The sequence below is a fragment of the Danio aesculapii genome, chromosome 2 (assembly GCF_903798145.1).
Source record: "Danio aesculapii chromosome 2, fDanAes4.1, whole genome shotgun sequence".
NCBI classification, from domain to species: domain Eukaryota; kingdom Metazoa; phylum Chordata; class Actinopteri; order Cypriniformes; family Danionidae; genus Danio; species Danio aesculapii.
This window is the reverse complement of record NC_079436.1, coordinates 54,506,939-54,519,438: the sequence shown is the minus strand read 5'-3', so window position 1 is coordinate 54,519,438 and position 12,500 is coordinate 54,506,939. Positions and strand designations below refer to the sequence as shown.

General features: G+C 31.6%; 1 protein-coding gene across 2 annotated transcripts in view; it reads right to left on the bottom strand.

The window, feature by feature from the left end:
• Positions 1 to 9,650, bottom strand: part of ankrd12 (ankyrin repeat domain 12) — a 103,100-nt gene extending 93,450 nt beyond the window's left edge. Inside the window, exon 1 of one of the 2 annotated variants that reach the window (XM_056445801.1) lies at positions 9,467 to 9,650. The gene's annotated coding sequence lies outside the window, so the exon portion shown is untranslated. The remainder of the gene's footprint in view (positions 1 to 9,466) is intronic. The other variant, XM_056445810.1, reaches the window with a different exon arrangement.
• Positions 9,651 to 12,500: the final 2,850 nt, after the last annotated feature.

Here is a 12,500-nt window from a genome sequence, read left to right as displayed (position 1 = left end):
AAATATTTTTGAACTGAATTAAATGACAAAAACACACACAAATAATAAATGTTTTTGTAACTTTATGGTTAAATGTTGCAAAAACTCCACAAATCATGAGTGTTTTCAAATTCTGATTGATAATATTACCGATTCGCTATTGTGGATGCGCACATTGCGATATCGATGCTGAAACGATATATTGTGCAGCCCTATTAGCAAGCGTAACAGACTTTCAAAACAGCTGCAAAATCTTACTCGCCACCAAAAAGAAAAGTGTACGATCTCTAGAAGTCCGTAAACAACATGGTTAAACACTTCAAAACCTTTACTGGTCAGCAGTAAGAACGATAGCAGAAATACTGAACAACAAGCATTTACGAGGCTAAAAACTGTACAGATTTAGCCTGGATCTGCTGATCAGACAAACATTACGGCTGTTGCATTTATCCAGAGCAGAATTCAAAAGGAGCGCTTGTGTTTATTTTACAAAATGGATCCAGGGGTCAGTGAAACCGAAAGCCGTACAAGAAGCTCTCAAAAAAAAAAGAAATGACGGCCTATTTCAAACCACACCACTTTAATTAGACAATCAGCTGACTTCATTTAGCGCCGAAGACAGAAATCTGAAATGCAGCAGATTCTGTCACCATCAAGAGCAGACACAAAGCCTGTATTTTTTTGTCAGCGTTAAAAACCACGTACTTCAAAGCCCTGCATCTGTGCGGGAAAAAAAAGAAAGAAAGAAAAGAAAAAAAGGAGCTGTGCAAAATAAAAATGGCATCCAGTTTGAACGTGAAGCGGGGAGAGAGGTCTCTCACGGGAATGGTTGGGATCACAAAGGCCAACGTCTAATGGGTAGGAGAGTGAGTCACACGCCTGTTTCTGTCTCTCGCTTTTTCCCTTTTTCCTCCCTCCCTCCCTCCCTCTCGTGCAAGCAGCTCCCGCTTACACGAGCTCCATCGTCTGCTCCAAGCGTCCGGCGCGCGCTGAATGAACTCGACAGGAACGCTGCAGCGTACCGGTGTCATCTGTGCAAATGAAAGCAAAACTAGGACACGACTGTAAACAGAGCAGCCAAATGTGCAGCGCCAGTTGGTGCACTTCGGATTTCTTGCAGACAGGCAGACGTGCTGTTGGGTTGCTGATGCATGATCCCTTTTTAGAGTTAAAATCTTAGTACAAAGATCAATGTTTATTGTAAACTGCCACATGTATTATTAGACAGTAAATAACAATACTTATTAGACAGTATAATTTCAGCACAACACAATGTGATATATTGTATATTTTCTTTTTCATTTTTATCACCCGTTTTAACATATTTTAATCTGTTTTTAATCTATTTTAATTATTTTACTAATTTTATTTTCTTGTTTCGTTTATTCCTGCTTGTGTAAAGCACTTTGAATTACCATTTTGTATAAAATGTGCTATACAAATAAACCTGCTTTGCTTTTATCCACAGCTTTCCAAGCATTTCCTATCAAATGTAGGTTTAATTTGACATAAAAATACAGATTTGACAATGTACTTTATTATTTTCAAATAATAAATTGAGCTTTTGTGTTGTAAACTATTGCAGTGTACAAAAAAAAGCATTTCTTAAAATATGCACATACTAATAAAAAGCCATGTTTTAAATAAGATAACTGGATTAATTAACATTGATAGTAATACACAATAATGATGGCAGCTGAAAATTGCCGGTGAAGTACATTTTAAAAATACAAGTAAATTATGGTTAATGTTATATACAACTGCTGTTAAATAATCACTAATGTCACACACAATACAGTAAGATCTTTCCATAATATTATTATTAATAAATAAATATCTTGTTTATACACTGAACAAAATGATTCAAAGATGATTCCTCGGATTTACTTTAAGGTAAGTGGTTGTAAACAATTTATTTGGGCTGAATTTAAACAAACAAATTAAGTTGAACATTACTACCTTTAATTTGTTTGTTTAAATTCAACCCATTTAAATTGTTTGCAACAATTGTGCAGAAATCTTTTTTTTTTTTCAGTGTACATTGAATATGTTGGCAAAAACATTCATGTTAAAAATAAAACTGAACAAACAATCATTTCATAAAGCATTTGATAATTTTTCACATGATTGAAATGTATATAATCATCTTTTTTTTTACATCTGCATTCTTTAATTGGCCATAATGAATTTAAAATCCACAGTGAAAGGTAGCTAATAAATAGTCCTGACAGATAGACAGTCCTATTTATAATGTTGCTGAAAGACACTTACAATTCAGTTAAAAATAGGTTATTATTGGAATATGCTAACAACAAAATATAGATTTATACACCAGGTTTGTCCAATATGGATTTTGTAATGTACAATAATTCCTACATCAAGAATGCAATATGGCTGCTATAATGCAGATTTATTATAAATACTGTATGTATGTGTATCTATCTATCTATCTATCTATCTATCTATCTATCTATCTATCTATCTATCTATCTATCTATCTATCTATCTATCTATATATATATATATATATATATATATATATAAACACACACACACACACACACACACACACACACACATTTAAGTTTATTATTAGCATTTTGTTGTCGAAAAGGATATTTGTTAACAAGGCTGTCATCAACATCTGAAACTGACAATGAACAAATAATAATCAGCCAGCCATATAATATCTGTCAATGAAAACCATCTAAAAATGGCAAATTCATTAGATATTTTTGTGAAAATATATATAATAAAAACGAATTTACATTCTGCACCAATCTGCATTCTTTAATTGGCCATAATAATTTCAATATCCACAGTGAAAGGTAGCTAATATACAGTCCTGACAGACAAACAGTCCTATTTATAATATTGCTGAAACGTTTTTACACTATTCACACACAATTCAGTTAAAAATATCTTATTATTGAAATATGCCAACAACAAACTTTACATTTATACGTCAGGTTGGTCCAATATTGATTTTGTAATGTACAATCCTTCCTACAACAACGCAATATGGCTGCTATAATGCTGATATATTATAAATACTGTCATTTATGTCAAAAGAGACATGCATAAGATGGCAGAAATTACTACATCTACTTCACTCATCAACTTGAAGTAAGTTTAAGTTTATTATTAGCATTTGTGTGTCCAAAAGGATATTTGTTAATAAGGTTGTCATCAACATCTGAAATAGACAATGGACAAATAATTATCAGCCAGCCATATATTATCTGGCAATCTCAATCTGGCAAATTATTAGATATTTTAGTGATCTGGCTTTAAAGGGACCTATTACGCCCACTTTTACAAGATGTAAAATAAATCTCTGATACCACCCTAGAGTGTGTATGTGAAGTTTCAGCTCAAAATATGACATAAATAATTTTTATAACTCTTTGAAACTGACCCTTTTAAAGCTTTGATTCAAATGGTGCCGTTTTGGTGACTGTCGCTTTAAATTCAAATGAGACTGTGCTCTTTATAAAAGAGGGTGGAGCTACAAATGTCTGTGTGCCAGATTCAAAACTCTAACGGCAGACTGCTGCTTCTCACTCAGGGCTGTTTACACTAATGAGGGAGAAATTGCTACTAGTGGGCGGGGTTTTCTCCCTCTGATGACACGTACAAAGGGAGAATGCCAATCAAAGCGTTTCGGCAGACATAAAAAATAAAATAAAAAATAGAATTATTAAATGTTTACAACTATAAGCTGGCTATATTTACAGACTGTTTCCCCATAAACCCCTTATAAATGTGATTTTTTTGCATAATAGGTCCCTTTAATCAGTAAAACAAACATTTCATATAACACAAAGCAAATATTATTGCTCAAACATATAGTCTTCTAACTATAGTATAAATTAGTTTAAGGATTAACGTTGAGATATAAACGGCAAAAAAATCCTGACACTTTATTTTGAGAAATACACTATTAAAAAATTAAATAATTAAAAAACTATAACAATTAAAAAGTCTGTACTGAAATGGTATTAGGAGGAAAGCATTGTGAATGCTGACATAACAGCAAACTTCCCTTACAGGCCCAAAAGGAGAAAAACAAATGTGTACAATTAAATATCATGTCATTAATATGCAATATCTACTGTATTTAGCTCTTAAATATGACAGCTAAATAAAATTTTATAATATCATGTCATTGATATGCAATATCTACTGTATTTAGCTCTTAAATATGACATTGATAAAATGTAATAATATCATGTCATTGATATGCAATATCTACTGTATGTAGCTTAATATGACAGCTAAATACAAATCTCACAGCATTAATATTATTATTTAGCTGACATAACAGCAAACTTCCCTCACAGGCCCAAAGGAGAAAAACAAGTGTGTCCATGTTTTTAACCAGGAAAAATAAAATCCGTCTCAAGCACTTATTATTTCAAACTTTAAAGCTCAATTTCATCATCAATCGATCTTTATTTTGGCTCAATCCGTGCGGCTCTCCGTCTGCCAACTGCAGTGTGTTATTCTGCTGAGATACGTGCGAGTGTTGCCTTGACAGTCGCTGCAAATTCCCACCGCATCAGCACCAGCACGGATCCTTTATCTAACCTAAACACACCACAGAACTATAAAAGAAGCTTTTTTGGGAGCTAAGTAGCCCTGAAACAAGCGAGACAGAAGCGAGCCGGTTATTATTCCTCATAATAACACCGTTCAGATTCTCACACAGGGCCTTTTCGTGCATGTGGCCCCGTGACTTTAAAAAGGGTCAATGGAAAAACAGCAGGAACCACAGGCGCTCCTTGGACGGTGGCCCAGATGTGGAAAACTGGGATCTTTCAATAATAATCCCTAATATGTCATTCTGAAAGTGTGCGAGCGCACAACAAGACTAAGTGAGTGGGTGTAAACATCTGATCTAGATTCCATAGTCAAGCGAACATCAAATCTGCCCTCCCCAAAAAAATAACAGCTAAATCAAGAACCTGACGCTGTAGCCAAATAAATGCTTAAATCGTTATATAACCAATGACCACAACCGGTCTAGTTTTACATGTGAAAGATTTGGGGAAAATAAACAACAATAGTTATGATAATTATAATAAAAATATGTTAAATGTACTAATAAATATGCAAGTTATTCTCTCCGTTTTCAATAAATATTAAGAAAGGACCAAACCATCTGCAAAAATAAACACCATATACCAGATGTCAAACTTGTTTTAATACCTAAAGATATTATTAAGCAATAACGTATTATTTACAATATAATCGATATTCAGAATCAATATTCAAATTATTCAAAAATTAATGCATGTAATTAGAAATTGCATTTAGCTTCTCAATATGAAAGCTAAATAAAATTAAATAATATCACGTCATTAATATGCAATATCTATAATATTTAGCTTCTCAATATGAAAGCTAAATAAAAATTAAATAATATCACGTCATTAATATACAATATCTATAATATTTAGCTTCTCAATACGAAAGCTAAATAAAAATTAAATAATATCACGTCATTAATATGAAACATCTATAATATTTAGCTTCTCAATATGACAGACAAATAAAAATTAAATAACACATCATTAGTATTATTTAGCTTTTGATGTAATTAAAAATAGTATTTAGCTTCTCAATCTGACAGCTAAATAAAAGGTAAATATCACACGTCAATATTATTATTTAGCTTCTCATGTAATTATCTATTGTACTTAACTTCTAAAAATGACAGCTAAATAAAAATTAAATAATATTATGTCATTAATATGAAATATCTATAATATTTAGCTTAATCATTAGTATTATTTAGCTTTTGATGTAATTAAAAATAGTATTTAGCTTCTCAATCTGACAGCTAAATAAAAGGTAAATATCACACGTCAATTTTATTTAGCTTCTCATGTAATTATCTATTGTTTTTAGCTTCTCAATATGAAAGCTAAATGAAAATTAAATTATATCACGTCATTAATATGCGATATCTACAGCATTTCGTTTCTCAATGACAGCTAAATAAAAAAAATACATAACATGTCATTAAAAATTGTATTTAGCTTCTCATGTAATTATCTATTGTATTTAGCTTCTAAAAATGACAGCTAAAAAAAGTTAAATAATATCACGTCATTAATATTATTATTTAGCTTTTAATGTATTTAACAATTGTATTTAGCTCCTCAATACGACAGCTAAATAAAAATACTATATAACATGTCATTAATATTGTTATTTAGCTTCTCATGTAATTATCTATTGTATTTAGCTTCTCAATATGAAAGCTAAATAAAAATTAAATAATACCACTTCATTAATATTACTATAAGCTTTTCATGAAATTGACAATTGTATTTAGCTTCTCAATATGACAGCTAAATAAAATTTAAATAATATTGCATCATTAGTATTATTATTTAGCTTTTGATTTAATTATTGTATTTAGCTTCTCAATATAACAGGTAAATAAAAATGGAATAAAATCACGTCATTAATATTATCATTTAGCTTTTCATGTAATTTACAACTGTATGTAGCTTCTCAATACGACAACTAAATAAAAATTAAATAATATCACGTCATTAATACTATTTAGCTTTCATTTAATAAACAATTATATTTAGCTTCTCAATATGACAGCTAAATAGGTTAAATAATATCTTATTTCATTAATATTATTCAGCTTTTCATGTAATTAACAATTGTATTTAGCTTTTCACTATGACAGCTAAATAAAAATTAAATAATATCATGCCATTAATATGCAATATCTACTGTATTTAGCTCTTAATATGACAGCTAAATAAAAATTTAATAATATCATGCCATTAATATGCAATATCTACTGTATTTAGCTCTTAATATGACAGCTAAATAAAAATTAAATAATATCACATCATTAACATGCAATATCTACTGTATTTAGCTCTTAATATGACAGCTAAATAAAAATTAAATAATATCATGTCATTAACATGCAATATCTACTGTATGTAGCTCTTAATGACAGCTAAATAAAAATCCCACAGCATTAATATTATCATTTAGCTTTTCATGTAATTAACAACTGTATTTAGCTTCTCAATAGGACAGCTAAATAAATATAGAATAATTTAACATCATTAAACACTACGTTTAGCTTCTCATGTAAATAATAATTGTATTTAGCGTCACAATATAACATCTAAATAAAAACCAAATAACATCACGTCATTAATATGCAATATGACAGCAAAACAAAAATTAAATATCATGCCATTAATATTTTATTTAGCTTGTCGTGTAATTATCTATTGTATTTAGCTTCAAAATATGACAGCTAAATAAAAATTAAATATCATATTTCATTAATATTATTATTTAGCTTCTCATGTAATATCTATTGTATTTAGCGTCTCGATTTGACAGCTAAATAAAAATGTAATAATATTACGTCATTCATTTTATCATTTAGCTTCTCATGTAATTAACTAATGTATTTAGCTTCTCGAAACGAAAGTTGAATAAAATAACAACCTATGATGATAATAAACTCTCTAGCGTAAAATAAAGAAAATATGAGGAAAGCAAATAATAACTGGTTAAATTGCTATATTAGAATGCCAATCCATCATTTATTTCTAAATCTCTTTAAAATACAAAACTGCTAACAATTCAGAATAACAACAACAGAGTTATGTTAATATATATATATATATCATACAATAAGACATATGTTTATCTTTTTCTATCATTTGAAATGACAAATATTAAAAAAGTCAGAATTACATGACTTAAATTCAATTAAATAAACAAATTATTCCCCAAGCTGTAATAACATAGTCTTAACATAATGAAAGCCAAATAAAGTGATATATCTCATGACAATAAACAGTCTAGTGTATATAATTAATGAAAATAAATAGCAACAGTAATAGTAACTGTTACACGAGTACGCCATTTCGTCCTTTATTTTTAATACATTTTTATGTACATAATAGGCATGGGTCGGTATAAGATTCTGACGGTATGATAACCTTGGATAAAAATATCACAGTTTCACAATATTGTGCTCAATGCTCTAAAATATATCCTTATTAAATGTCTGGGTAAAAAACAATAACTTTTTCCCTTTTAAAAACAATATATTTTATTTTTTGAAAGATTTTAAATATTTTGGAGCAGTAAATATGTCAGGTTAAATAATATAAATGAATTATTGACTTCTGCGGTCTTCATTTATTGAAAAAAACAGATTTCTTTACAATTTAAACAGCATTTTTGGATATCTTTTCTGCTGAAGATTGTAAATATTGTAAAAATTGTAAATAAAAAAGTCTTACACATACCTTAGTAATGGCATTACATTAAATTTTGGCGTTTTTAAAACCTTGACTTCTCCAAACCATGGTATACCTTGAAAACGGTTATCATCCCATGCCTAATACATAAACATCTTCCACACATCCTTGCATACACTAAATTTTGCATTGCAATATTTTTATTAGCAGAAAAAGCAGGAATTGCAGCATTTGAATAATTGCATTTCAACAGTGTGCAGAAATCGTCCACCCCATCATCAATACACTCATTTTCAAAACACCAGCTTATCTCTCAACACGAAAGCCAGTATTTATTTGCATTATTACTAATGATATTTCCATAATTGTGTTATTAAATGTTATATATACACAAAATATTTACAAAAGCCAGTGAGTGAGAGATGGTACCTCCCAGTAAAAGCCTGAATCGTGTCAATTAGATTGTGCTAGTAGTAAACAATGTAGTAACACGTTATGTCAACACAGAAAAAAATCAGTATGAAAGACATAAGGAAACTGCATTTTCTGTCGCTGCACAGCTGAAGACGCCTCGGTACGTCCTTTAGACAAAAGGTTTCTGCGCGAAGGACGGTCACCAAATAAAGCTTTGTGCAAACCACACACACACCAGAGCTGCACGCATGAATACAATATTGCATGCACGTCGCAGCTGCAACCACGCTTTATATTATATGCACCTAGAAATATAGGTATACAAATATATTTACATGCATTTATGTCAGGCGTGATCTAGTCGCGTGAAAATGGGTGGTGGAAAATAATGCAAATTACAATAAATGCAAGTCGCTGACTGACTGACTGCCTGACATAAAGGCGTTTATTATGAAAACCTACATCATACTGTATCACGTTGCGGTCTGCGCCACCCCTCAGACAATGAGCCCGCAGTGGGTTTATGAGACATGAGGGCCCCTCCAGCTCTTCTACAGCCGCGTCTAAAAACGCGTAGCGAACGCGCTTGTCACTGACGCACCGCAAACTAGCAACTAGCAACACAAACCTGCTGCTAATATTCGCACATATCTATTATATTCGTTCACTAATTCTCCACATACTGCATTACTCTTCTTCCAACACTAAAACTGGCTGCTTTAGCCCTCCGTAGCAAAAAAAAACTCAACGCGTTTTCCTCGTTTCCAGTCATAAACCGCGACAAAAAACAACTGAAACTTTCCACTCACCGTCGCGGCGGTCTTCGTCTTCCTCTTCGTCATTCACCCGCGAGCAGAGGACGAAAGCTCGACGATTTTAAGAAAAAGAAAGGTGTGTATCGGAGGGTAAAAACTGAACATTAACCCTACGGCTGTGTGACGTCTCTCGGTGCTGCTTTTGAAAACATCGCCGTCAGTCCGTCTCTAAGAAAAGCCCCAGCGAAAAAAACACGCGCAGCTAGGGTGCTCATTGGTGGACGTGATGCCACGTGACACACAAACGTTTTTTGCGCGTGCTCGTACCATTGGCTCGTACTCGCTCTGCTGCCAGGCTGTTTTATTTTTATTTTTCCCCCCAACATTTCTCTCCGTCTTTGTTAATATTTAAATGCTTATTTAAATATTTGATACACCCAATAAATATACCACACTGTATTATTCACGATTTGATATTTCAATGAGGTTAATGCTTTAATATTTTGCTTTATCAATATGCTATCATTGTTTATTTTCTATTTATTTTAGTTTTTGATTTAAATAAATATATCTGGCTGTAATTATTTCATTTAAACCATTAACTTATTATTATAATAATAATTTACATGTACAAATATACATTAAATACTCAATAAGCAAGAGTAATCTCACATTCTATGTAAATGTCAGCATCTGCACAGAAAATATGAATTAATTTTAGTAATATTAATAGTTTTTATTTATGACCTTGTTTGTCATTTATATTTATATATTTTTTATCTTAATACAATTATGATTGGGTTGCTTTGAATCCATAACAATAACAAAACAATATCAATTGAAATAAATGAATGCTTCTTATATTTATCATCATTATTATTTCTACAAGTACAAGATGTTTGTAGTGTGTTCATGTCCTGTCGTATTTTTTGTACGAATGTTTAATACAGATTTATTTCACTCTTTGGAATAAAAAAGGGGGGCTGCCGCTGTGCACCGTGACGTCACCCTCTCCGTCGACGCCGCAGCGAGAGCGAGCGCGCGCGCGAATGTTCTGGAACGCGCATGTCGGAGAAACACGAGAAGGTATTTGACGAGCGCGACACAACGTGGCTACGTTCATTCAGCTTTAACGAGCGCACAAAACGCGTTAGTTTCGTTTCATTAAAACGCCGCTGTCGCGCTTTAATCGCGTATTATTGTTGTGGCGCAGTTCGTTATTTACGTGATGTAGGAAAAGGGGAGCTTGCGCATGCGCAGACGGCGAGCTGGTATTATGTTGCAGAACGAGCTCGAATCACAAGGGAGAACTTGGTGTGTGTGCGTGTGTATGTGTGTGTAGGGGGATGGGCGCTGGCTAGACACGGCTACACTCATTTTTTTGCATGATATGCGACTATAATGCGGTCAAAAGAAACGATAACATAAAGAAATATGACGTAAAATGCGTTTTTTACTTGAAGAAATGGATTATGGCTTTAACTTTAACCAACATACTAGCAGTATTGCACCATTTGTATATTTGCAAAACTGTTTTGGCAGCTGCACGTTTCATTTTAACGAACCTATATATATATGTTTTATGTATTATTTACTTTTATTATAATGCATATGTGATCTTTTATTTACTCAAAACAGTGTCCTCTTCTGGTTGTGAATAGAAATGTAGTGGCGATTAAACTACCTGGTGTAGCCTACATATTGATTTATTAGGACTCCAATATTTGATCATTTATTAGATAGATTAGATTCAACTTTAATGTCATTACGCATGTACAAGGCAATGAAATGCAGTTTAGGTCTAACCAGCAGTGCAAGGATATAGGTATAAGTAATAAAGTGCAATTATAGAAAAACTATGGGTGATATTTACAGATGGATATACTAGGAACGTTATATACATGTTGTATTAACTATGATCAGAGATTTACAATAGATGAATATATGTACAGGTTGCTATTAATAATAGATAGATAGATAGATAGATAGATAGATAGATAGATAGATAGATAGATAGATAGATAGATAGATAGATATGAACATAATTACAAATGTATGTGTGCAGCGGATAGGTACAATTCAAGATGAATTAGTGCAGGGGTCACCAAACTTGTTCCTGGAGGGCCGGTGTCCTGCAGATTTTAGCTCCGACCCTAATCAAACACACCTGAACAAGCTAATCAAGGTCTTACTAGGTATACTTAAAACATCCGGGCAGGTGTGCTGACGCAAGTAGGTGCTAAACCCTGCAGGGACACCGGCCCTCCAGGACTGAGATTGGTGACCCCTGAATTAGTGCAACAAAGTTGTATTATAGGCATGGATGAAAATATCTAATGGGCAAATAACAGAAAAACAGTAAAATCATGTGTAGAATTGCAGCATTTTTTTGTCAAAAAATCTCAAGTTTTTAAAAAAATGTGTTTTATATTATACTTAAAAATTAAATACATCTATGTGAATATTTCACTTTGTTAAAATGTAACTGTATTTTTAAATAAACCCTGACTATAGCATTATATTAAAGTTTATTTGCGTAGCGCTTTTCACAATAATTAACATTCCAATGCAGCTTTACAAAAATAACATTTATTTTATATTAATAATATTCATATTAACAAAATATTTATAATTTCATGTATAATACTGACTGCACTAATCATTTTTGGCACGGCATTAATTATTTCAGTAAAACTGGAGCATGTATTGACCATTAGAGATAGATGTCCTTCATTAGTATCTGTGTATGGACTGTTATCTCTAATAAATTTGAATTAGATCAAATAAACTACAGTCAGAAAATGTGACGGGCCTAAAATTGTTCATCTAATATACTGTTATTCTATAATATATTTATATTAATTATATTCCAGCAATAAATCGAGCACATGCACTGCCATCTAGATTTTTAGTAGTGCTGTCAATTCATCGCAAATAATCTCATCCAAAATAAAAGTTCATATTTACAAAAATATATTTGTGCGTATGTAAAATATTGCTGCATATATAAATATATGCACGACCATACTGTGTAAAATATTATTTATATATATATATAATATTTTACACAGTATGGTCGTGCATATAT